This window comes from Sinocyclocheilus rhinocerous, unplaced genomic scaffold, assembly GCF_001515625.1.
Source record: "Sinocyclocheilus rhinocerous isolate Xijiao unplaced genomic scaffold, SAMN03320098_v1.1 scaffold2966, whole genome shotgun sequence".
Classification (NCBI taxonomy): Eukaryota; Metazoa; Chordata; class Actinopteri; order Cypriniformes; family Cyprinidae; genus Sinocyclocheilus; species Sinocyclocheilus rhinocerous.
In genome coordinates, this window is record NW_015634018.1 from 32,886 (window position 1) to 39,288 (window position 6,403).

The window sequence follows — 6,403 nt, forward strand, 5'->3', positions numbered from 1 at the left end:
TATATATATATATATATATATATATATATATATATATGGAAGTATGCTGTACTGCCTTTAATTTGTGCTGGTATAAAAAAAATAGACATTTTGTATAGACATACACTAAAATGAAGCTAAAAACATTATAGTAATGAATTGTCATGCAAATAGAGTCACAATGCAAACAAACCTTAATGGACCTTAAAACAAGCTTCATTTACTTTAAAACATCATTTGGGATGAGATGTGGTCCAGTCATGTTGTTGTGAAATTAACCCACATTGCCAAAATGTGAAACTTTTTTTCAAAGTTTCCTATTAGATTGTAATGTCCCTTGCGTCATTCGCTTTGCTCTGTAAATCAGATCCTGTAAAACCAGGCCGCGAAATGATCCTGTATATGAAGAAAGAGGCCCTTTCTAAAGAAAACCTCCTCAAATCTCAGGTCTGTTTGGTTCACAGTGTCGTCTGAACGAATCTTCTGTTCCTTCTGCTTCTCTTCACTGGAGTATAGACCCGCTGGAAAATAACTGAACTCGTCCTGACCTCGCTTTCAGTTTTATTCAAATTCAGACGTTCTTGAAAGGGAAAACGCTGTGGTGACAGACAGACTCGCTTTCACTAATTTCCTGATGTGTTGGGAATGCTATCAGGAAGTTAAAATAGCTTAAAATAAAGCCCCAGGATTCGGTGTCAAAAATGTGAGTTTCTTTTCCTTTCACTTCACGCAAACTAAAATACAGCCAAGAAATGCAAAGTCACGCATCAGCCATCACTGAAAATACCAGCGTAGGACGTACTTTGAAACAGTTTTCGCTCAGAAATTGCTCGTAAATTTCACAAATAATTACATAGAAACAACAAGTAACACTTGTAAGTTGAAAGAGTAAAATGACATTTTCTTGTAAAACATACGAGCCCTCCTGAACAGTGACTAGACAAAGCATGCAAACTCCTAGAAGGCAACACTTGGGCATGAAACACACGCCACACAGAAGCGGGAAGATCCATAGCGTGAATTGGAAATAATGAAATGTAAGCAAATCTCCACTCCCAACATGTTCCACACCTCTGCATTAGAGAGCGACGGCTCGACCTGTGTCTACATGAATCACACTCAGCTACTATTATTTTCATAACTCAATGCAAGCTTGCATATATAACCTACAATGCCTTAAGAGGAGAAGGAGGCAAAACACAGACTGATGAGACGTCTGGCAAAGGATGCAAGGATTCATCTCTGAAAGAGCGACAGATGCATGCAGAGTGACGCAAGTAAGTCACATCTGCGGTAAAAATACGGTGACTCAATCGCAATGGTGCCTGCAAACCGCTCTCAGAACCAACCAACCAATGTTTTCACTGACTCAGGAGCCATTCAACGAAACTATCACGCGTGCAAGCATGCATGTAAGAATGCATATCATGAACACATGCAAGCATGCATATAAGAATATATCAAGCATGCATATCACACAAACATACATGTATGCACATATAGATCACACAGGTGAGAATGCATATCATGCATACATGCAAGCACGTATATCATGCATGTAAGCATACATATCACGCTTGTAAAAACATATCACACATGCATGCAAGCACACATATCATGCAATTAAGCACACATATCATTTCACACACATCACGCATGTAAGCTCGCATATCACACATACATGCAAACATACATATCATGCTCTTCTATGGTCATCTGTTGAAGTTGATATACTCAGATCAACTAGCTGTTCCTGCACATGCTCTGATACATTCAATAGTGGCACTCATGCAGGTTTGAATCTGACTCAACATACAACAAGACTCAATAAGCTTCCAAAAGCATTTATGTACATGCATGTGCTTCTCAACACAAACACTTATGACATTTGCTTTTGCAATTGGAGCCAAGCCTTACGGTTTTTTTTTTTTTTTTAACAGAAGCCGAGCTGACCACAAAACCACTCACTCCACATTCTCTGCAACAACACAATGAGTGTTTCACTTCAAACGCTGTGTGTACACAGCACACACTTTTACCACACATCAGATCATATTCTGAGCATCATTAATCTTTTGTCTAATGTAATAATATCAGGTTTTAATAGATGCTAAATATAGCCATAATACACAAGGGTGTCTGTGTTTACATGTCGAAGCTCTCGCTATAAGCATCAGGGGTCAATGACTGTTAACAGCCGCTGGAAACCCTTTTCAGCCGAGTCCATGTCACGGGGAAAACGAACAGTCTGCTTTTTCTGTTCAAGGTTATGTAACTTATGCCAAAACAAACACCATTACAGTCAATGCAAAGGGCCTGGCGTATTTCTAAGGGTACAGAAAGCAGAAGAGTCTATTTAATGCGGTTAAAAGACAATTATAGATGACCACAGAGAGCTGAAAACTTAAAGACACACTCACAGACTTTAACACAAAAGAGCAGCAGCGCTTTAAATTACTTCCCTCCTCTCTCCTTAAAGGGTTAGTTCACCCAAAAATGAAAATTAGGCTGTGTTTTACTCACCCCCGAGTAGACTTGTGCTGGTATTCGGTAATGCGATATATCACGGTAATGAATATGCACGATATTGTTATCGTGGGCACTTCTAAATACCGTGAAGTTACCGGCTGCCGTTTAACCCTTTCAAACACAACAAGAAACGCATTTAACTCAATAAAACAAGTTGTTATTGCTTTAGGGACTGCTTTAGTATTATTAGCATTATCTCTACGTCAGTCAACGTCCCCAAGAAAGAAAATACAACGGGCATTAACTCGACAACAACCAAATATCTTAACAGTCATTATAAAATAATATCCTAATGTAATCAAACAAGACCTAGTCTGATATTTCATAATCATAAATACTTAAACAGCAACAGTTTGTAATAATTTTCTTTAAAACCTTTGATGCATGACATTTACAGTGGGCAGATCTTCAAAAGCAATTTAAACCATTCAGACTCACATTTTTATTTTTTTGTCAGCATTCAAAATGGGCAACAAAAGTAATTTTTATCTTGTATTGCAGTGGACAGATGTGTATACATACAAAAAACAAAAGTATCAAAATGTACCACGGTACTACAATGGTTTTTGGACATAAACCAGGATATTCTTCGATGGATTTTAATGCCGAAAGTACTTTTATGTAACGGGTTTACTTCAAAAAACACAATTTTATAAAAATAAAAGAAATTTCAAAACTGAGAGTTTTAAGTAAACACACATTGAGAAATTCGTGTCTTTCTGATTGAATAATTCCAGCATATCAAAGGGTTAATAACATTAGAAATCTCCTAAAACTTGGATTCATATATTTTTCTATTAGTATACGAAACTCTCGCATGCAAAGCATTAAATAACGATTGTTAAAGGTTTAATAACGATATAAAAGTGTCACAAGTATAAAGTGTTCTGAACTGAAGTGGATTTGGGATGAAAACACTGCAAACGTGGCAGAGTTTCACTACTAATAACCAGACAGAGAGGTTCATGTATCCAATACAGCATCATTTAGATTCGCTTTAGAATCCTGACAATTCACGAATCCAAGTCTAAAATGCATGCATGTATCCAGTAATAATGCATTAAGTAACACTAAATGGAAGCGGACATGATTGCGTCGGTCTCTTACCTTCAAACCGAACTCCACTCCGTCATTTCATGACAAACACAGCCGATGTGTTCCTCCATCAGGTTCCTCGCGCACATTCACATCTGATTACCGCGTATAAACATCATATGATCACACAAACCCGAGGGTACGTCGCTCTTTAAGGGCACGAGCGCAGATCAGTACTGTGTGTGCAACGGGAAATTCTGCAGACCGGCTGCGACTTGTTGCTCAGCCGTGCGGAGGCAGAGGGGCGTGGCTTGGCAAACAGGCCCCGCCCCTAGAGTTGCTGCTGCTGCAGTCGCTCTTCAAGCACGTGGACGGATGTACCTGCAAACCACTTGTGAAATAGCACTTCCTGTCTTCAGTTCTGTATTTTCACATCAGCTGGAAATGAAGGTCAACTGCACTATATCGTAAATGCACATGGCAAATATCATTTAACAATATTACACACACACACACACGAGTTAGTGAATGCATTAAATCATCGCTAGCGTTTACAGAGCGTACAGTTAAATTAGAAGTAGACTAGTTGTCATATATTTGTTTCCTTTTACATATTTGTATCATTTTATGATTTCGTTTGCGTTATAATTGTTTTACTGTTTAGCTGAAAATCCAAATAGCTAGTTGCCATTGTGACAACTTGCCCCAGATAGCACACGTACGTCTGCAAGATGTCTGTTAAAGATCGCTTCATCTGGAAAGCATCTGCTGTGTCCAAACATCTGACAGATGTCTTTAAGATGTCAGTTTTACATGCATTCTAAATCATAAACATCTTAAAGACATCTTCTAAACGTCTATGTGACATCTGATAGGAAACATCCCATAGACGTATTGCAGATGAGCATACACTCTAAAAATGCAGACGTCTCCGTGATGTATGTATATTTTCCTGTGCAATAACGGTAAAAATGTTCAAAAACGGTTTACACAAAAATTAATAATCATAACCCACCTTGTGAAATATTCACCTGGATAAAAAGTGTGACAACTAACCCCGGTCTTCCCAACTTATAGTCGGTACGGCATCACTTAATATGCATATGTAAGCAACACCAACAAGAACTTCTGTTGTGGTACTATGGTATTGTTTTAAATACAATGTGAATGCTGTATCAAGGTATACGAATGTAGCAATCATTCAGTGCGGTGGCATATACAGTATATTCATTGTACCATCTATCATCAAGCAATTTTCTCAAATTGTTGCATATTCTTGCAAGGCATTATAAACAGAATAGAGTGTTTTAGATTCACAGCAGCTCCAGCGGGTCTCATTGTGTTTGGCACCAAGAGCCTTGAATTCTAATCGCGCACGTGCCTCGCATATAAAGAGACGAAACATCACGAGGGCTTCACAAGCTCTCTCACACAATCTTTACGGTTTGGCAGTTCTTAATAGTGAACACACGTTACACGTGGCTTTAGATTTGGGGAATATCAGCACTCATTTTCAATGGACGCCATCGCATTCATGTTGTGTCCTGTCTTTCTTTACGAACAGGGTTTCCAGGTTTTCACAACAAAACCCGCCCAATTGGTACTCAAAACAAGCACAATGGCGTTTCGAGGGGGCTCCCCCGGTAAAAATCGCGTTTTTAGCGGGGTTCCCCTGGTAAAATTCGCATTCCAGTGGCTAAATGTCACGCGGCAAGTGTTGAAGTAGCCCGATTCCGCGGGAAAACCGCGGACTTGGCAACACTGTTTATGATTCTCCTCCAGCGCTCACGCGGGGTTTCCATGGCAACTGCTGAATCCTCAAGCGCGCTCGGCTCTTCATTCCCGCGCTGGTCACCTGATGGCGCGAAGCTGAGCTGAACAACAAAACGGCACTAAAAAAGTACCTCAGAAGCCGAAAACTGATTTTCAAGAAGTAAAACGTCTTCCCCTATTTTAAATGATAAATGTTTATGACGTAAGCCAGGTTTCTACATAACTTTCCACAGGTTTTAGTTTCTTTCCCAAACATAAAGTTGCTGATTATGTTTTCGGACGTGAAGAAGGAAACAAACAAGACGGCTGTCGATTGACGAGGTACTTGATTCACACACCATTTTTATATGGGTACTACTTCATCTATCGTTTGCTTAATTGTTACAGAATTGAGCACATTTGGTCCTTATTTAGTGTAGACGCCATATTACATTTGATTTATACGCGTACGGTACGTTTATTATGCTATACATTGTCTTACGATCTTATCACGAAGTATGAGCGTAGTATTTTTCAGGGTTTGACACCCAGATACACCAAAGTATCAACAATTTAATGGACTGTACGCCTATTCTCATACCCTAACTGGTGAGACATTAAATATGGCGTTCATACACAGATACAATCAAGAATTTGCTGAATACGAAATTGTCAACACAATTTATTTTCTCGAATCATTAGTGAGGCACAACTAGGCAAAAACACGGTGCCTCAAAAGCAGGTAAAAGACAGCCCTCTGTTGGCCAAAGCTTGGTAATACAATTCCTGTTATTGATTTGGGTCAGTTGGAGGCAAGTTGAGATTGATTTATTTGGTAAAATAAGTGTGGATAAAGACGTATATGCTCATCTGCAATACGTCTATAGGATGTTTCCTATCAGATGTCAAATAGACGTTTAGAAGATGTCTTCAGGATGTTTATGATGTAAAACTGACATCTTAAAGACGTCTGTCAGATGCTTGTACACAGCAGATGCTTTAGTTCTGTATTTTCACATCAGCTGGAAATGAAGGTCAACTGCACTATATCGTAAATGCACATGGCAAATATCATTTAACAATATTACACACACACACACACGAGTTA

The 6,403-nt window shown here is 39.0% G+C and overlaps 1 protein-coding gene across 1 annotated transcript in view; it reads right to left on the reverse strand.

The window, feature by feature from the left end:
- LOC107745110 (GRAM domain-containing protein 2-like) overlaps positions 1 to 3,846 on the reverse strand; it is a gene marked incomplete at its 3' end in the record, with an annotated part of 36,725 nt that extends 32,879 nt beyond the window's left edge. Inside the window, exon 1 of the mRNA XM_016558952.1 lies at positions 3,616 to 3,846. The remainder of the gene's footprint in view (positions 1 to 3,615) is intronic.
- Between the last annotated feature and the right edge of the window lie 2,557 nt (positions 3,847 to 6,403).